The sequence below is a fragment of the Coregonus clupeaformis genome, chromosome 13 (genome assembly GCF_020615455.1).
Source record: "Coregonus clupeaformis isolate EN_2021a chromosome 13, ASM2061545v1, whole genome shotgun sequence".
Taxonomy (NCBI): Eukaryota; Metazoa; Chordata; class Actinopteri; order Salmoniformes; family Salmonidae; genus Coregonus; species Coregonus clupeaformis.
The window spans coordinates 22,903,047-22,924,344 of NC_059204.1; the positions used below are offsets into that span (position 1 = coordinate 22,903,047).

General features: G+C 46.0%; 1 protein-coding gene and 1 non-coding gene across 2 annotated transcripts in view; one reads left to right on the forward strand and one right to left on the reverse strand.

Annotated features, from left to right (window-relative positions):
* LOC121579768 (autism susceptibility gene 2 protein-like) overlaps window positions 1-21,298 on the forward strand; it is a 542,213-nt gene that overhangs the window by 303,746 nt on the left and 217,169 nt on the right. The gene's annotated exons all lie outside the window — the stretch shown is intronic.
* LOC121580377 lies at window positions 5,702-5,754 on the reverse strand. Its single transcript, XR_006003037.1, has one exon. It is a non-coding gene; the product is annotated as a U7 small nuclear RNA (small nuclear RNA).

Genomic DNA, 21,298 nt, shown 5'->3' on the forward strand with positions numbered 1-21,298 from the left:
TATTTGCATGTAGTGAGGAAATCTTTATGACATATATGATGTGTTAATAACATATTAATGGACAAATATAGTGAAATTGAGCAGTGGTGAAATGTACCTTTAAGAGACTGGATTGGATTGGGGCTGAGGCCAGTTATCCTCTTGGATTAGATTGCTGGTTAGTAACCTCTCATTCCAATTTACAGTCACCAGGTGAGGCCTATTGCTGCATCCTGTTGCCGCTCTAACCTTCCAAGAAGCCATTAAAGGATTGAGTTGAGCCAAGATATATAACAACCGTGTTTACACAACCATGTGAAAACATGACCCATACACATGCGTGCACACACACGCACACACACACGCACACACACCCTCCATATAGAACGTAAAATGCCTCACAATAGATATATTTTGACAGTATAACCTTTTTTACTACCTGTCAATGGGGTTTATTTGAATCAACAGAGTATATTTCGGCAATGTCAATGGGTCGTTCCGTTCTAAAGGACATCATTTTGTCCCCATATCATTAATTAATTTATGCTGCCAATTATTGTCCAGGCAGAGAGGCATCACAGGCCCGAATTAAAAGCAGTTAGAGGGTAGTCTAATTTAATTATAATTCAGTGGAAAAGGTCACATTGTTGCTACTGGCAGCCAAGAGAGTCGTGTTTCTGGATACAAGTTCATTTAAAGGCCAATGTTCGAACATCCAAAATATTTTTTAATACATACAGTGCCTGCAGAGAGTATTCATACACCTTGATTTATTCCACATTTTGTTGTGTTACAGCCTGAATTCGAAATGGAAAAAAAAAATGGGGGGAGGGGGGGGGCGGGAATTTTGGCAAATCTATTGAAAATGAAATCTAATTTACATAAGTATTCACACCCCATTTTAAATTCAGACTTTAACACAACAAAATGTGGAAAAAATCAAGGGTTGTGAATACTTTCTGAAGGCACTGTATTTACCGCTGTAACAAGATCAGAATATTCTCTAGGGGTTATTTTGGCCCCTCCAAATGTGGCTTCTAGGAGAGAGGTAGCTGTATTATCTAAATGAAATTCAAACCTTTACTCCCGAAAATAGACTCTTAGGGCCCTGGCGAGACAACATCACCAAGCGGTTCATTCAGTTGAGTTATCGTGTCTGAATATCTCTAATACTGCTCATGAAAATATACATTTTACCTCTGCAATATGTTCCACTGCATGGGGAAATGGATGTCCCATTTACCTTTTCTTCCTCCAAATCAGATCACGAGACACAGGCGCAGTAATTTGAACCGCTCCCTGTGTAGTAAGTCGTTATGTACAGTATGAAAGCATTAAATTATAATTGCTAACCATTACATTTCTGAGATGAAATATTCTGTATTTTCCCCGTTTTCTTATGCTCCAGCCTTCACCCCACAGGGAGCTGCTCTTTGGTGTTCCTCTCTCCCCAGATTTAACCTGTAATCCATGAAATAGCTGCTTTACAAGCCCAGCCAGAAGGACCGTTCATATCTTTCTCGCCTAGCACAGATCATATACATTTACTTATACTAGATATGTATTTTCAAAATGCCCTTTTTATTCCTGCCCATTTAAATCCCTTCTACCCTTTATAAATCTGGAACCATTTCAATCCATTTCAATTTGCACATAATTTTCCCCTCTCAACTGCTGCTGCTGCATTCGCCTATTCTACTCGAAGTGAGAGTCATTCTAGAAAGTGCATTATACGCACAGCTTTCAGAAGGGAAAGGGAAAGCTATATTTTCACTTTATTACCATCCATGGTACATAAAGGGATTTTTTGAAACTGAAAAACTGTGTCCAAGTTTTTTCTCTCCTCCTGCTGTCTTGACGTAGACTCTCATATGGCGAGCTGTCAGAGCGGGCTGTTGCGGTAATGCCTTGTTTTTTGGGGATCCTAGTGAGTGGATAACAATGTCTCCCTTGGTGTTGTGCTCATCTGATTCCATCAGGAAGAGAAGAAAAGCAGCACCGTGGCATCTTGGGAATATGGCGCCTGGAAATTGTAATTTGCCAGCTTGCTGAAATCCCTGGGAGAGCAAGGGAAGATGAAGAGTAGACAGATTTCAGTTGCTTTATTTATTACATTTGATAACCGGTACAGGCCTCCAGAGAGGGAAAAACATTCAGCTGTGTGGGGTTTGGAGGGAGGGATGGATGGAGGGAAGAATGGAAGGACGGAGGGAGTGAAGCAGAGAGCCGTCAAAGAAAGCTTTCCAATCATTCAGTCACTCGGATGGTTAGCCATCAATGGGTCCAATGCTAGCTACCTTTATTTACTTGCTATCGTTTCCCTACCATAAACAGATTATTAAAAGGGTTTGACATTTTGGTTTTGCTGCAGACATATTCATAACTACATCAAAATTCCATAAATAGTTACATAATTTGCTGGGAGAATATTGGGTGAGAACCTGTGACTTTAAGGAAGGCACATATTTTATGGCGGAATTGAATTTGTGAATCCAATTTTTGCAGTAGTAGCAGCAGCTTCATAAAATTGGAGCAGTGAGTCAATATTGAAAATTGTCTTGCTGGCCGAGGGCAGAAACATCAGCCCTGTACTCCCATGTACACTAATGTAAGGTACATCTCATAACATGGTGACTGTGACTGAGTCCTCCTTACTTGGCCTTTTGTCAAAGAGGAATTAGGTTATTTAGATTTGCTCATGCTCACTGCAGGGGTTTGAAATGACAGAGACAACCTCAACTCACCTCAATTTAAGGTGGAACACCTAACCTGACGTCCTTACTACCTTTTAATAGGTTGCCTTTTAATGTGGAACAAATACTGTATGTTGTTTTTTCCATAACTTTGTCCATAAAACCTCCAATGTCTTCACAGTCTGTTGTAGAGGACTCCTTTGGGATGCTTTACAGAATTCAGAGACACAGAGAGAGAGAGGAAAACAGGCTTCACAGGAGCCCCTACTTGAAAGGTATCACTTTCCAGTCTGCCTGTCTCTCCCTGCCCTGGCGTCTCATTTTTTCTGTGTGCTGATGTGCATCGGGATTGCAGGGCAAGGGGATAGTCTCCAGGGACAAGTTGCTAAGGAAAGTTACCTTAGGAGATAAGATAGAATAGAAGAGGGAAAAAATTTATCATTTTCTGAGCCCCAGGTCTTTGTGTTTCTACTCGGACCAAAAGCACAGTTTAGCAGCAGTATATCTGCAGCAGCAGCCTTCGGTAACTTGACCGGGAAGCCAGAGGTCCTTGAATGGGATGTCTTTGAATAGTTGGGTCTTTGAATGTGGTTCTCTTTGAATGAGAGCTCTTTGTGATTCTCCCTTTGCTCCAGTGGTATCGTCAGTTAGTGCTGGCTCTGTGCTCTGTGCTGCAGTAGTAGCGGCTCACACTGAGCTACACTATTCTCCTGATGGTTCTTGTTTATGGGTAGCGAATAGGAGCTCCTTCATGGTGAAAATGTTCATTAGATAAGGTGTCAGTTTTTAATCTGTGACTAAAACACTTTCATTCTCACAGTCATGAACGCTTTAGAGGGCCTGAGAAATTAAATGTCCCCTGAAACGGTCACAAAAGACTTGAGCTAAAGGGCTTTATGCCCAAAGGACATAGTGTGGCAACTGATACTAACACAATCGATTACGACTGTGTATAAACATGGGGAAATAGGCAGTCACAGTGGTAACTAAATGACACACCACACCTAGAAGCTGTAATGATGCCTCGCATATAGGGTGCTCTAAACTTAATCCCCGTCTATTCAGTTCTGAGCCACCTAATTCTTCAAAATATAGAAGCCCATATAGTTACTGTATATATTTTTGTAATTAACGAATCACATTTTAATCCGCAGTGCATGTCAATTCAATTTGTTGATTGCATTTTTCCCTCCTCTCGTCTATTTGGGAGGGAGGGAAGGAGAAAAAAAGTGATGTTGAATGTATTAATTCAACATGATGAATCCTGTATTCAACTCAGTGAAGTGAATAATTAAAATTAGCTGATAAAACTTTTAGCAAAATTACTTTGCAGAAATTGCCGAACAGATGTGTCATTTTAATGAAAATCCACAGCCAAGCTCCTTTTCCCCACGGCACATAGTTAATTTGGTGGTAAATACACTCAGAGCCATCTCTGAAAAAGGGAAGGGGGGAGACGGAGAAACTTGTCACACTTAGTAACTTGATTTTTCCCTCCTGCACATGCGAACAGCTATCTACAGTAATTCATGGCACTCCATTGTTGCGGCAAGTCCCAAAGAGGACTTATTAAAATGCAATAATCTCCCTATTTAAACCGAAACAATAACCATTAGAATTCCCGCAGATCTAAAACCGAGCGTAAGCCCCCATCTGCTGTGAATGATTAGAGCCTTGACGAGGGAATTTAATTTGCAACATTCAAAGACTAAAATCGGAGCAGATCTCTCCTCCGAGGCTCTTTCTCACCCTCTTTCTCACTTGCCTCCCTCTTTATTTATTTATATTTATTTAGCTGCCAGATCCTTCACTCTTGAGACCAGGCATAAAATGCATTCATGCAAGTCAACCAAGGATCTGTATTGTAGTTGTATGACCCTGTGTGGATGTTTCGTCTTATGTACCAGGATCAGCATCACAGCTTGTAGCATTAGAGAGCATCAAAAGGTCAAGCATCAATATTTTTTTTACAGCCAGCTACCATGCACCTGTCACATTTGCTCTTTTACAGTAGGCCTATAGTACAACTGCTATGTTGATGACATTTTTGTTATATCTTGGACAGTTTTTACCCAGCCAAATCACTATCGGTGGGCAATAACAAAAGTGCAATGCATACTATATTAGTCTTACTGTAGTCCCCCTTAACTGAATCCCACCACTGTCAGTCTCTATCTATAGTTGTTGCTGTTGTAATAACCAAGGCCTAAAAGAGTAACACCAATTCCATGGCGGTCCAATATTCACTGTTGGTTTGATCACTGTTGGTGAGATCTCAGCAAAGACAAGGTTACCATGTATTCTGGGGATCTTTGGGCCTGGTGGGTTATTGGCTGCTTTGAGCTCTTTCAGGGTCTCTTCTCTCTACATCTCAGTTCTGTTTGTGTGGCCGCATTCTGACAACCAGCCTTGTTTATTTCTGGTTGGTGAAAGGAATAGAAAATGGCCGTTTCACTCTTAGCAAAATGCTAGGGTTTTAATCAGCCCCAGTAGTGAGAGGGAGGAAGGCTGAGCTATGAAGCAACAATGCTCTGAGATGTTTCTCAGGCCCTATGGGGAATGCTTAATGCATAAAAGGGTCAGAGCTTTATAATGTTAATTTAAGAGCCACGCTCTTGCTGTAGGAAACAATCCATCATTTTAAAGAACGGCCCCAAACTACCTGACTAAGAAAAAAAGAACGTTTGTGTCAAGGAAGCAACCTTTTGGCCTTGGCTACTACCTTGAGGAGAAGGAAGAGAGAAAGAAAGAGAGAATACCCACATGAAAAAATACTATATTTACTATAGTATGAATACTGTAGTATTGCTATAGTAAACTGCAGTGTTTTTTCAGACACATTACTGTAGTATTTACTACAGTGTTTTGCTTTTGAAGATATTATTGCAGTATACTATAGTATTTACAGTTTACTATAGTATAAATACTGTTGTAATACTATAGTAATAAAATAGAGAGTATATTCTATAGTAATTAATGTAGTGTTTTTTGCAGCCATTACTGCAGTTTGTAGTCTTTCACATAAAAGTGGGGGCTTTCTCCTTGAGGAAACCTACTGGACAAATACTAAAAGAGCACATTTTCCATAACCTGTAAGTAGGTAGGACTTGAGTCTGAACGGATAGTTCAGAGCTTCTGCTCTTTTCAATATACTGTATGGTCTATACTTGGCAGGTCGGTTTCTCACTCATGAGTGGCACAATTTTTAATTTTTTTTGTTTATTTTTTATTTCACCTTTATTTAACCAGGTAAGCCAGTTGAGAACAAGTTCTCATTTACAACTGCGAACTGGTAAGATAAAGCAAAGCAGTGCGATAAAAACAACAACACAGAGTTACATATGGGGTAAACAAAACATAAAGTCAAAAATACAACAGAAAATATATATACAGTGTGTGCGAATGTAGTAGGCAATAAATAGGCCATAGTGCAAAATAGTTACAATTTCGTATTAACACTGGAATGATAGATGTGCAAAAGATGATGTGCAAATAGAGATACTGGGGTGCAAATTAGCAAAATAAATAACAATATGGGGATGAGGTAGTTGGGTGGGCTAATTTCAGAATGGCTGTGTACAGGTGCAGTGATCGGTAAGCTGCTCTGACAACTGACGCTTAAAGTTAGTGATGGAGATAAGAGTCTCCAGCTTCAGAGATTTTTGCAGTTCGTTCCAGTCATTGGCAGCAGAGAACTGGAAGGAATGGCGGCCAAAGGAGGTGTTGGCTTTGGGGATGACCAGTGCGATATACCTGCTGGAGCGCAGACTACGGGTGGGTGTTGCTATGGTGACCAGTGAGCTAAGATAAGACGGGGATTTGCCTAGCAGTGATTTATAGATGACCTGGAGCCAGTGGGTTTGGTGACAAATATGTAGTGAGGGCCAGCCAACAAGAGCGTACAGGTCCCAATGGTGGGTAGTATATGGGGCTTTGGTGACAAAACGGAAGGCACTGTGATAGACTACATCCAATTTGCTGAGTAGAGTGTTAGAGGCTATTTTGTAAATGACATCGCCGAAGTCAAGGATCGGCAGGATAGTCAGTTTTACGAGGGCATGTTTGGCAGCATGAGTGAAGGAGGCTTTGTTGTGAAATAGGAAGCCGATTCTAGATCTAACTTTTGATTGGAGATGCTTAATGTGAGTCTGGAAGGAGAGTTTACAGTCTAACCAGACACCTAGGTATTTGTAGTTGTCCACATACTCTAGGTCAGACCTGCCGAGAGTAGTGATTCTAGTCGGGTGGGCGGGTGCAAGCAGCGTTCGGTTGAAGAGCATGCATTTAGTTTTACTAGTGTTTAAGAGCAGTTGGAGGCCAAGGAAGGAGTGTTTTATGGCGTTGAAGCTCGTTTGGAGGTTTGTTAACACAGTGTCCAATGAAGGGCCAGATGTATACAAAATGGTGTCGTCCGCATAGAGGTGGATCCGAGCGTCACCAGCAGCAAGAGCGACATCATTGATATACACAAAGAATAGAGTCGGCCCGAGAATTGAACCCTGTGGCACCCCCATAGAGATGGCCAGAGGTCCAGACAACAGGCCCTCCGATTTGACACATTGAACTCTATCTGAGAAGTAGTTGGTGAACCAGGCGAGGCAGAGAAAGCCTTGGCCAGGTCGATGAAGATGGCTGCGCAGTACTGTCTTTTATCGATCGCGGTTATAATATCATTTAGGAGCGTGGCTGAGGTGCACCCATGACCAGCTCAGAAACCGGATTGCATAGCGGAGAAGGTACGGTGGGATTCGAAATGGTCGGTGATCTGTTTGTTAACTTGGCTTTCAAATACTTTCGAAAGGCAGGGCAGGATGGATATAGGTCTGTAACAGTTTGGATCTAGAGTGTCACCCCCTTTGAAGAGGGGGATGACCGCGGCAGCTTTCAATCTCTGGGGGATCTCAGATGTTACGAAAGAGAGGTTGAACAGGCTAGTAATAGAGGTTGCGGCTAATTTTAGAAAGAAAGTGTCCAGATTGTCTAGCCCAGCTGATTTGTAGGGGTCCAGATTTTTCAACTCTTTCAGAACATCAGCTGTCTGAATTTGTGTGAAGGAGAAGCGGGGGGGCATGGGCAAGTTGCAGTGGAGGGTGCAGAGCTGGTGGCCGGGGTAGTGGTAGCCAGGTAGAAAGCATGGCCAGCCGTAGCAAAATGCTCGTTGACATTCTCGATTATTGTAGATTTATCGGTGGTGACAGTGTTTCCTAGCCTCAGTGCAGTGGGCAGTTGGGAGGAGGTGCTTTTTGGAGTTAGTGCTACAGGATGCAAATTTCTGTTTGAAAAAGCTAGCCTTTGCTTTCCTAACTGATTGTGTATATTGGTTCCTGACTTCCCTGAAAAGTTGCATATCGCGGGGGCTGTTCGATGCTAATGCAGTACGCCACAGGATGTTTTTGTGCTGGTCAAGGGCAGTCAAGTCTGAGGAGAACCAGGGGCTATATCTGTTCTTAGTTCTGAATTTTTTGAATGGGACATGCTTATTCAAGATTGAGAGGAAAGCACTTTTTAAAGAACAACCAGGCATCCTCTACTGACGGAATGAGGTCAATATCCATCCAGGATACCCGGGCCAGGTCAATTAGAAAGGCCTGCTTGTTAAAGTGTTTTAGGGAGCGTTTGACAGTGATGAGGGGTGGTCGTTTGACCGCGGACCCATTACGGACGCAGGCAATAAGACAGTGATTGCTGAGATCCTGGTTGAAGACAGCGGAGGTGTATTTAGAGGGTACATTTGTCAGGATGATATCTATGAGGGTGCCCATGTTTACAGATTTAGGGTTGTACCTGGTAGGTTCGTTGATAATTTGTGTGAGATTGAGGGCATCTAGTTTAGATTATAGGTTGGCCGGGGTGTTAACATATCCCACTTTAGCTCACCAAGCAGTACGAACTCTGAGGATAGATGAGGGGCAATCAGTTCACATATGGTGTCCAGGGCACAGCTCGGGCTGAGGGGGGTCTGTAGCAAGCGGCAACAGTGAGAGACTTATTTCTGGAAAGGTGGATTTTTAGAAGTAGAAGCTCAAACTGTTTGGGCACAGACCTGGATAGTACGATAGAGCTCTGCAGGCTATCTCTACAGTAGATTGCATCCCCACCCCGTTTGGCAGTTCTAACGAGACGGAAAATGTTGTAGTTGGGGATGGACATTTCTGAATTTTTGGTGGCCTTCCTAAGCCAGGATTCAGACACTGCTAGAACATCAGGGTTGGCGGAGTGTGCTAACACAGTGAATAACTCAAACTTAGGGAGGAGGCTTCGGATGTTAACGTGCATGAAACCAAGGCTTTTACGGTTACAGAAGTCAACAAATTATAACGCCTGGGGAGTAGGAATGATACTGGGGGCTACAGGGCCTGGGTTAACCTCTACATCACCAGAGGAACATAGGAGGAGTAGAATAAGGATATGGCTAAAGGCTTTAAGTACTGGTCTTCTAGTGCGTTGGGTACAGAGAAAAAAAGGGGCAGATTTCCGGGCGTTGTAGAATAGATTCAGGGCATTATGTACAGACAAGGATATGGAAGGATATGAGTACAGTGTAGGTAAACCTAAGTGTTGGGTAACGATGAAAGAGATAGCATCACTGGAGACACCGATTGAGTCGGTCTCCGCGTGTATGGGGGGTGGGACAAAGGAGCTATCTAAGGCAGGTTGAGCTGGGCTGGGGGATCTACAGTGAAATAGTACAATAAGAAATAACCGAAACAACAATAAGCAAGGCCTATTGACATGGGAGAGAGGCATAAAGCAATCACAGGTGTTATTCGAGAGAGCTAAGACAACAGCTGGTAATGGCGACAAAGTTTGGGCTGAGGCTAAACATAAACAGGATGCGGTAGCTGAGTTATCATAAGGTCCGGTGAACAGCAATAGGAGAGTTCGGAGGTAGTTCGGGGGCTGCTACAGCACTGGCGAGCAAGAGGCCACGGCTTGTGTGTGCTAGCGGGCCGGGGCTAGCAGATGGATCTTCGTGGTCGACGTTGTAACGGGAAGCCTGTTGAAACCACATCAGACGATTTCGTCGGCAGACCAGTCGTGTTGGTGTCACAGTTCCCTCAGCCAGAACCCAAAAGCAGACCAGGACAAGGAGAGTTGAACGAAGGTGAGGGTTTATTAGATACGACAAAAGGTGCAGTATAATCCAGGGACAGAGCGGGCGGCGTGGTTGAGTAGTTGGGGGTGCAGTACTGGGTCCAGTGATGGCTCGGCAGCCGCCGACCATCAGGCAGAGGTGGGGGTGAAGGTTCCGGACGTGTGACTGCAGGTGGAACAAAAACGGAGGTAAGAACACAAAAACTCAACAAAGTACAAAATAACAAAACTCACGCTAGAACACTCTAAACTGATACACAGAACACCTACTGTTCATGGCTAACGATCCGGCAGGAACTGGATGTTGGGCCAGAGCCTAAGAAAGGTGCTGATTAGGCCCAGGTGTGCAGATTGCTAATGGGAAGCAGGTGCGGAAACCAGAGCGCTCCCGGAGCGTTCCCGAACCCTCGGGAACCTGGAGATTACGACCAGGACCCGACTCAGACAGCCGGGATCGTTACAGTACCCCCTCCGACGAACGCCACCGGGCGGACTCCCGGAGCGCCAGGATGGAGGCGGTAAAAGTCCCTGATGAGATCCGCATCTAGGACCTGTCGCCGCGGAATCCAACTCCTCTCTTCAGGACCATACCCCTCCCAGTCCACGAGATACTGGAAACCCCGGCCCCGCCCGTCTGGAATCCATGCGACGCACCGTGTGGCAGGACCACCTCCGATCATCCGAGGAGGAGGAGGAGGAGGCGGAGGAGGCAACAGAGGACTGAGGAAGACAGGCTTGAGGCAGGAGACATGAAAGGTGGGATGGACTCTGAGCGTCCTCGGTAGTTTGAGTCGCACTGCCACTGGATTGATCACCTTCTCCACCACAAACGGACCAATAAACTTCGGTAACAACTTCCTAGACTCAGTCCGTAACGGAAGATCCCGTGTGGCCAACCAAACCCTATCTCCGATGGTATAGGTGGGAGCGGGGATCCGGCGACGATTCGCCTGGAGCTGATACCGGTCCGAACCTCTAAGGAGTGCCTTTCTGGCCCGATGCCAGGTCCGGTGGCAACGCCGAATATGGGCCTGAACAGAAGGCACTGAGAGCTCCTTCTCCTGAGAAGGGAACAGGGGAGGTTGGTAGCCATACAGGCACTGGAAGGGAGACATCCCAGTGGCAGATGTAGGGGGAGAGTATTGTGGGCATACTCAACCCAAGGCAACTGAGAGGCCCAGGAGGTGGGGTTGGAAGAGACCAGACAGCGTAGCGTGGATTCCATCTTCTGGTTGGCTCTCTCCGCCTGACCATTGGATTGGGGGTGAAAACCAGATGTGAGACTGACTGTAGCTCCAATGGCCAAACAGAAGGACTTCCAGACAGCAGAGGTAAACTGAGGGCCACGGTCGGAAACGATATCACTGGGCAAACCGTGGACCCTGAAAACCTCCCTAACCAGGATCTCGGACGTCTCCGAGGCAGAGGGAAGCTTGGCAATAGGCACAAAGTGGGCGAACTTGCTGAATCTGTCCACGATAGTCAGAACGACCGTGTTCCCCTCAGAAGCGGGCAACCCCGTGACGAAGTCCAGGGCCAGATGCGACCATGGACGCCGGGGAATAGGAAGGGGGTGAAGTAGTCCAGAGCTGGGCCGATTGGTACTCTTATTCTGCGCACACACTGGACAGGCAGCAACAAAACCCCGAGTATCCTCGGCCATGGCAGGCCACCAAAAACGTCTGCGAAGAAACGCCATAGTCCGAGCCACGCCGGGTGACAAGCCATCTTGCTGGCGTGGGACCATTTGAGGACAGCAGGACGAACCGACTCAGGCACAAACAACCGACCGGGTGGACCGTTACGGGACCGGGCTGAGTCCGAGGGCCGCCAGCACCTCCTCCTCAATCTTCCACATCACTGCTCCCACGACGCAGTTCCGGGGGAGAATAGTCTCGGTCTTGGACCCACTCTCCTCCGTCTTGGAGAACATCCGGGACAAGGCGGCCCGCCTTGCCGTTCTTAGATCCAGGTCGGAACGTCAGGGCAAACTTGAATCGTCCGAAAAACAACGCCCACCTGGCCTGACGGGAGTTGAGACGTTTGCCGATTGCACGTAAGCAAGATTCTTGTGGTCAGTCCAGACAATAAACGGTTGCTCCGCCCCTCCAACCAGTGGCGCCACTCCTCCAAGGCAAGTTTCACCGCGAGAAGCTCCCGGTTACCCACATCGTAATTCCTCTCTGCAGGCGAAAGGCGACGAGAGTAGTAGGCGCAGGGATGGAGTTTACTGTCCGTGGAGCATCGCTGCGACAGGATGGCGCCAACTCCCACATCAGACGCGCGTCCACTTCAACGACGAACTGACGGGCCGTGTCCGGTTGAGAGAGAATCGGTGCGTTGGTGAATCGCCTCTTCAAATCCAGAAACGCTCGATCCGCCTCCGGATTCCACTTGAAGGTCCTGATACTGGAAGTCAAGGCAGTTAATGGAGCGGCCACACGGCTGTAATCCCGGATGAATCTGCGGTAGAAATTCGCAAACCCCAAAAAATCTCTGGAGTTGCAATCTCGTACCGGGCTGGACCCATTCCAGAACCGCTCTAACCTTCTCCTGATCCATCCTAATCTCACCCCCTGGAGATGATGTACCCGAGAAAGGATGTAGTGTGGGCGTGAAACTCGCACTTCTCGGCCTTCACGAACAGACGATTCTCCAACAATCGCTGCAGAACCTGCCGGACATGCTGGACGTGGTCGGAAGGTTCCTTCGAGAAGATCAGAATGTCATCCAGGTAAACAAACACGAAGAGACCGATCATATCTCTCAGGACGTCGTTCACCATACTCTGGAATACCGCTGGAGCATTGGTCAGTCCAAACGGGCATCACCTGATACCGAAGTGACCCATCGGTGTATTGAAACCCGTCAACCACTCGTCCCCCTCTGATCCGGACCAGGTGATACGCATTGCGTAGGTCTAGCTTGGTGAACACCGTAGCACCCTGTAAGGAGTCGAAGGCAGAACTCATCAAGGGCAGGGGATACTTGTTCTTGACCGTGATGTCATTCAACCCCCCGATAATCAATACACGGTCGAAGAGAGCCATCCTTCTTTCCCACAAAGAAGAATCCTGCCCCCAGGGGTGATGACGAGGGACGAACGAGACCAGCAGCTAGGGACTCCTTGATGTAGGTCTCCAACGCCTCACGTTCAGGTCGGGAGATACTGTATAACCTTCCCTTGGGGTAGACAGCTCCAGGAACCAGGTTGATGGCACAATCATATGGTCGGTGGGGGAGGAAGTGACAGAGCCTTCTGCTTACTGAAAACTTCCCCCAAATCGTGATATGTCTCGGGAACCAGGGACAAATCTGGGGGTCTAGCCTCAATCACCTGACTGGGAACCGAATGGGGGCAGGCAGTCTTGAGACAGTTAGCATGACAATCAAGGCTCCAACTCGTTACCTTGCCCGTCACCCAATCGAACGTGGGATTGTGTTCCTTCAGCCAGGGGTATCCAAGGACCAGAGGAACATGGGAAGACGGCAGAATGAAAAATGAAATCATCTCCGAATGATTCCCCGACAACCGCATCTTAACCGGTTCAGTCCTCATCGTGATACGTGCCAGACTACTGCCGTTCAGAGTGGTCGCCTCAATGGCTTCCGGCAATTGCTCCTTGGAAAGCCCCAGCTGTTCCACCAACTCGGCATCAAGAAAGCTTCCATCGGCACCTGAATCGATAAAAGCGTTAAGCGCTAAGCTCTGATTCCTGTTCACAAGGGTAGCCGGGAAGCGGGGTCTGACAGAGGTACTGAGAGGTTGAAACTGGCTCGCTAAAAGTCCTCCCAACTTTAGCGAGCCGGGCAGTTTGACGACCGCCGGGAACAAGTGGAGATGTAATGTCCCGAGCGACCACAGTAGAGGCAGCAGTTGGTCTTACGTCTATGTTGACGCTCCTCCTTGGTTAACCCGTGCCGCCCCACTTGCATGGGTTCAGAATCGGGAGAGAGGTCCTCTCCACTAATCCTTAGTGGTGGAGAATGATCGACGTGTTCTGGTCCACCACCCGACCCGACTGGGAACTGAGAAGCTGATCGATTGGACGGACCCCATTGCTTCTCCCTCCTTCGCTCTCGGACTCGATTATCCACCCGAATAGACAAGGCTACCAAGCTGTCCAGGTCACTAGGCTCCGGATAGGAGATCAACTCATCCTTGAGCTGCTCCGACAGGCCCTGGTAAAAGGCCGCTTGCAAAGACTCCTCGTTCCACCCACTCTCCACAGCCAACGTCTTGAACTCGATCACGAAGTCGGCCACGCATGCGAGTTCCTTGGTGAAGAGAAAACAGACGCCTAGCTGAGTCCCTCCTCGGACGGAATGGTCGAAGAGCTTCCTCATCTCGACCGTGAACCCCTGGTATGAAGCCATGCAGGGATCCTGTCGTTCCCAAACGGCTGAAGCCCACTCCAGCGCTCGACCACGCAGCAACTCAATCAAAAAGGCTATCCTAGCCTTGTCAGTGGCATAAGAGTAGGGCTGTAGATCGAACACTAATCCACACTGCATAAGGAAGGAACGGCATCTTCCCAGCTCCCCTCATATTTATCCAGGCCGGAACCTTGGGCTCACGGAGGGACACAACTTCAGAAGCGGCAGGCGAGATGGGTGAAACCGGTAGTGAGTCCTCCACCGGACACTGGCGTTGGTTCTGGACCTCCGTCAGGCCGGTAGAAAGGTTCCGGAACTGACAACGCGATCTCCTGTAGTACCATGCTATGATGGCCCAACATCTTCTCCTGCTGGGTAATGGCATGACGAACAGAGTCCAGGTCCGCTGGGTTCATATTTGGCCGGATCGCTCTGTCACAGTTCCCTCAGCCAGAACCCAAAAGCAGACCAGGACAAGGAGAGTTGAACGAAGGTGAGGGTTTATTAGATACGACAAAAGGTGCAGTATAATCCAGGGACAGAGCGGGCGGCGTGGTTGAGTAGTTGGGGGTGCAGTACTGGGTCCAGTGATGGCTCGGCAGCCGCCGACCATCAGGCAGAGGTGGGGTGAAGGTTCCGGACGTGTGACTGCAGGTGGAACAAAAACGGAGGTAAGAACACAAAAAACTCAACAAAGTACAAAATAACAAAACTCACGCTAGAACACTCTAAACTGATACACAGAACACCTACTGTTCATGGCTAACGATCCGGCAGGAACTGGATGTTGGGCCAGAGCCTAAGAAAGGTGCTGATTAGGCCCAGGTGTGCAGATTGCTAATGGGAAGCAGGTGCGGAAACCAGAGCGCTCTCGGAGCGCTCCCGAACCCTCGGGAACCTGGAGATTACGATCAGGACCCGACTCAGACAGCCGGGATCGCTACAGTTGGATCGGTGGGGCTCCGTGTCAACTCTAGGAGGTCCCGTCCAGTTGACAGAGAGGTAGATAGCCGGGAGATGGGCCTGGCTCGAGGCTAGCTCAAGGCTGATTAGCCAACAACAACATCCATTTGGTTGCAGCTAGCTAGGTTGCAGAAAAACCGATATATTCTGGGTCGATAACGCGCTGTGCAGACAGTGCAGACTGGCCGATAATAGTCCAGGCTAGAGCTGGCTGGTAGGTAGTGCAGGCCACGGACAATGGTGAAAAACCGCTAACGGTGGCTAATAGCAAGTAGCTAGTTAGCTGGCTAGCTAGTTTCAACTGGAGATTCTAGATAAAAGGTAAGTCAATAATAGAATCCGTTCCACATTGAGTGAGGTGGGTTGGAGGAAAGTATATTTAGTAGAAGGATGAAAAGTGTGATTGTGAAATATGTCCGAAACATACAAAAAAATACAAAAAAACAGGCTATTTACACGGACACACAACAAAGAACACGACCGCACTGCTACGCCATCTTGGATATATATCCCCAAATTGGGATATGGGGAGGGGAATGGGTGGGGTATATGCAAATTTAAACTATAGTATTACTATATTTAAAAAACTGTAGTGTTTTTGCAGACATTATTGTAGTATTTACTGCAGTATTCTACAGTATACTACAAAAGTACTACACATGATTGAGGGATACTACAGTGTGCAGTATAGTATTCTACAGTATACTATACTACACTATACTATACTATACTATATAATTCTATAGTAAACTGTAGTATTTTTTTATGTGGGTAGGGAGTAGTTAATGAAGTTTGAGCACTTAAAAGAGAGTGGTGTTAGTTTTGGAGAGCTTCCCTGTTCCCCCGCTCCTCCTCTTCTCCTTCTCCTGTCCTCTCCTTCCTACCATAATGAGTTCCACAGCAGACTGAGATCAGGCTTCCTTCCTTCCAGAATATCACTAACTAGGGCCTGCAGACAAATAGACAGCACAAATTAGCAGCTATGAAATAGAGGGTCTGGTTTCTTCTTTTCCACTGTGCATTATGGGCTCTTGGGCTCAGCATATACTGTAGCCTTGTCCAGCTTATGCAATAGTAATGTCGCACTTGTAAAAGAAACTGAGAAATGGAGTGAGAAGCAATGTTGTACTCAACAGGAGCTGAGAGTTATCGTTACCACTGTGGTGTAATAACACTTTGAAAGCAAATCTATTCTCTTCATTGGCCGTCTTTCACAACATCACAACGATAACACTTCTTCTCAACAGCTAAAATAGAGCCCTACATATTTCAGCATGTTCAGCAATTGAGCAGTTCTTTCCTTCGCTCAGTTCCATTTCAATTGTTGGACTTAAAAGCCAGCAACATCCTCTCATATCTTGATGATGGTTCCTGCACAGGAGCTGATCTCCATCCCTCATGTCAGAGCAGATAGTATTGACAGTGCTTTATCACTTCAAATGACTCCTTGAGAAGGGGAGCAGTTACAGTTGAAGTCGGAAGTTTACATACAGTGAGGGAAAAAAGTATTTGATCCCCTGCTGATTTTGTATGTTTACCCACTGACAAAGACATGATCAGCCTATAATTTTAATGGTAGGTTTATTTGAACAGTGAGAGACAGAATAACAACAACAACAACAAAAAATCCAGAAAACCGCATATCAAAAATGTTATAAATTGATTTGCATTTTAATGAGGGAAATAAGTATTTGACCCCTCTGCAAAACATGACTTAGTACTTGGTGGCAAAACCCTTGTTGGCAATCACAGAGGTCAGACGTTTCTTGTAGTTGGCCACCAGTTTTGCACACATCTCAGGAGGGATTTTGTTCCACTCCTCTTTGCAGATCTTCTCCAAGTCATTAAGATTTCGAGGCTGACGTTTGGCAACTCGAACCTTCAGCTCCCTCCACAGATTTTCTATGGGATTAAGGTCTGGAGACTGGCTAGGCCACTCCAGGACCTTAATGTGCTTCTTCTTGAGCCACTCCTTTGTTGCCTTGGCTGTGTGTTTTGGGTCATTGTCATGCTGGAATACCCATCCAGGACCCATTTTCAATGCCCTGGCTGAGGGAAGGAGGTTCTCACCCAAGATTTGACAGTACATGGCCCCGTCCATCGTCCCTTTGATGCAGTGAAGTTGTCCTGTCCCCTTAGCAGAAAAACACCCCCTTAGCATAATGTTTCCAACTCCATGTTTGACGGTGGGGATGGTGTTCTTGGGGTCATAGGCAGCATTCCTCCTCCTCCAAACACGGCGAGTTGAGTTGATGCCAAAGAGCTCGATTTTGGTCTCATCTGACCACAACACAGTTCTCCTCTGAATCATTCAGATGTTCATTGGCAAACTTTAGACGGCCCTGTATATGTGCTTTCTTGAGCAGGGGGACCTTGCGGGCGCTGCAGGATTTCAGTCCTTCACGCGTAGTGTGTTACCAATTGTTTTCCTGGTGACTGTGGTCCCAGCTGCCTTGAGATCATTGACATGATCCTCCCGTGTAGTTCTGGGCTGATTCCTCACCAACTGTTGTCACCTTCTCACCAAGCTGCTTGGCGATGGTCTTGTAGCCCGTTCCAGCCTTGTGTAGGTCTACAATCTTGTCCCTGACATCCTTGGAGAGCTCTTTGGTCTTGGCCATGGTGGAGAGTTTGGAATCTGATTGATTGATTGCTTCTGTGGAATCAATCTGATTGATTGATTGCTTCTGAGATTAGGAGCACTCCCTTTAAGAGTGTGCTCCTAATCTCTGCTCGTTACCTGTATAAAAGACACCTGGGAGCCAGATATCTTTCTGATTGAGAGGGGGTCAAATACTTATTTCCCTCATTAAAATGCAAATCAATTTATAAGATTTTTGACATGTGTTTTTCTGGATTTTTGTTGTTGTTATTCTGTCTCTCACTGTTCAAATAAACCCACCATTAAAATTATAGAGTGATCATTTATTTGTCAGTGGGCAAACGTACAAAATCAGCAGGGGATCATACTTTTTTCACCCACTGTACACCTTAGCCAAATACATTAAACTCAGTTTTTCACAATTCCTGACATTTAACCCTAGTACAAATTCCCTGTCTTAGGTCAGTTAGGATCACCACTTTATTTTAAGAATGTGAAATATCAGAATAATAGTAGAGAGAATGATTTCTTTCAGCTTGTATTTCTTTCATCACATTCCCAGTGGGTCAGAAGTTTACATACACTCAATTAGTATTTGGTAGCATTGCCTTTAAATTGTTTAACTTGGGTCAAACTTTTCAGGTAGCCTTCCACAAGCTTCTCACAATAAGTTGGGTGAATTTTGGCCCATTCCTCCTGACAGAGCTGGTGTAACTGAGTCAGGTTTGTAGGCCTCCTTGCTCGCACACGTTTTTTCAGTTCTGCCCACAAATGTTCTATAGGATTGAGGTCAGGGCTTTGTGATGGCCACTCCAATACCTTGACTTTGTTGTCCTTAAGCCATTTTGCCACAACATTGGAAGTATGTTTGGGGTCATTGTCCATTTGGAAGACCCATTTCCGACCAAGCTTTAACTTCCTGACTGATGTCTTGAGATGTTGCTTCAATATATGCACATAATTTTCCTTCCTCATGATGCCATCTATTTTGTGAAGTGCACCAGTCCCTCCTGCAGCAAAGCACCCCCACAGCATGATGCTGCCACACCCGTGCTTCACGGTTGGGATGGTGTTCTTCGGTGTGCAAGCTTCCCCCTTTTTCCTCCAAACATAACGATGGTCATTATGGCCAAACTGTTCTATTTGTGTTTCATCAGACCAGAGGACATTTCTCCAAAAAGTACGATCTTTGTCCCCATGTGCAGTTGCAAACCGTAGTCTGGGTTTTTTATGGCGGTTTTGGAGCAGTGGCTTCTTCCTTGCTGAGCGGCCTTTCAGGTTATGTCGATATAGGACTCGTTTTACTGTGGATATAGATACTTTTGTACCTATTTCCTCCAGCATATTCACAAGGTCCTTTGCTGTTGTTCTGGGATTGATTTGCACTTTTCGCACCAAAGTACATTCATCTCTAGGAGACAGAACGCGTCTCCTTCCTGAGCGGTATGACTGCTGCGTGGTCCCATGGTGTTTATACTTGCGTACTATTGTTTGTACAGATTAACGTGGTACCTTCAGGGGTTTGGAAATTGCTCCCAAGGATGAACCAGACTTGTGGAGGTCTACCATTTTTTTTTCTGAGGTCTTGGCTGATTTTCTTTAGATTTCCCCATGATGTCAAGCAAAGAGGCACTGACTTTGAAGGTAGGCCTTGAAATACCTCCACAGGTACACCTCCAATTGACTCAAATGATGTCAATTAGCCTATCAGAAGCTTCTAAAGCCATGACATCATTTTCTGGAATTTTCCAAGCTGTTTAAAGGCACAGTCAACTTAGTGTATGTAAACTTCTGACCCACTGGAATTGTGATACAGTGAATTATAAGTGAAATAATCTGTCTGTAAACAATTGTTGGAAAAATGACTTGTGTCATGCACAAAGTAGATGTCCTAACCGACTTGCCAAAACTATAGTTTGTTAACAAGAAATTTGTGGAGTGGTTGAAAAACGATTTAATGACTCCAACCTAAGTGTATGTAAACTTCCGACTTCAACTGTAGCTACACCACATCGGCAGGCTAAAACGTAGCAGGTGTAAATGCTAAATATATATTTAAAAGCGCCTTACTCTGCAAGTTGACTGTATTCCCCCGGGCTTCTCCCTTCCTTGCTACTGATCTCTCTGCTTGCTATCATCCATTTATGGCTCTGAGTGTGCCTGTCTGACGAGCAGAGCACCTCCTCATTCTCTGTGTCTCTGGTTAGCCAGGCGCCCCTGAGACTTCTGATAATGAGCTCGGAGGTTAAAACAGAACAGTGGAGTGCCAGTCCCTGAAGGTGCGGTTGAGTTATGGATGGGGCCAGAGATCCAGGGGGCCCCCAGAGACCCAGTTAGGGCAAACCTTTCGGTGGAGCAGCAGCATATTACTCCCACAATTTGAAAGGGAAGCCGCCATGGCATTTTGAAACATGGACTAATTGGCACGGAAAAGAGGAAGACTTCTGAAGGAAAGACAATTTGTTAGGATTTTTCTCCCAGCAAAATGCCTTTTTAAGACTCTAAAAGGGAGCATGGAATTCAGATGTTAATGAAATAGATAGGATGTGTTTAATGATTGCTTAGTACTTCATTTAAAAAAAAAAAAATTTGCGTACCTCCATAAGGGTTAAATTGATACACGAAGGGATACAAGTTTGCATACTTGTTTTGCATCATAAGTAAGATAGTCATACATAAAACCTGGACTTGTATGGATGCTTACAATAATTTAAATGAAGAGTTAAATGAATGTCTGGGAAAATTGTCACTTGCAGCCATCTAAAATCATAACAATATGTTTGAAACCGCCAATTACAGATGCATCAAATTAAATCCTCTCCGCAGCCAGGAATTCAATTATAAAGCAAAAAGCAAAACACATGCATCTTGAGCTTAATCAAATCATCAACACAAACCAATCACTTCCCTCCTACATTCAACAGTTATGTACTGTCCCCAGCTCGACTAATGACTTATTTGATTTAAAAAGCCTCTAATGAATACATCTTCAAGTAGCTTGTGTTCTAACAAAGAGCAATGTAACAGAGAGAAAAACACAGCACATCAAACTTCTCTCCTTGTTCACCAACCTGCCATTTGGTCTAAGCGTGACAGTGATCTGGTTTGGCAGAGCTGATATGGTTTGTCAACGCAGATTTTTCCTCCATGTGTGTCGTGTCGGTCTGCGGCCTGACATTGTGGTAGACCCCCCGTGCCACCGTGGAAGGCTTTGATTGTTTGCGACATCACGTTTATGTCACAAGCGGTAACAATTGCCAAGGTGGTGGTGAAGGTGGGGCTAGGGTCAGGCATTAGTATAACTGCATTGTCTACAGAGTCAGACGGTGTGGGGAAGGGAGGTGATGGTGGAATAGAGCACTAAACAGATTACAGTGGCTGTGTCAAGGGACCTCCATGACTTGGCGCCCAATTGTAACCAGATTTAAATTCTGAGCTCAATAGCTGTTTAGGGTCACACAGTTGCATTTCTAGATCCCTCATTATACTGGTATAGAGCCTGGCCAGGCTCCTATGGTATACATTCATGGTGCACACTCACACCTAGTCCAGTTACGATGAGAACCACCATAATGTCAAACAGGAGTGT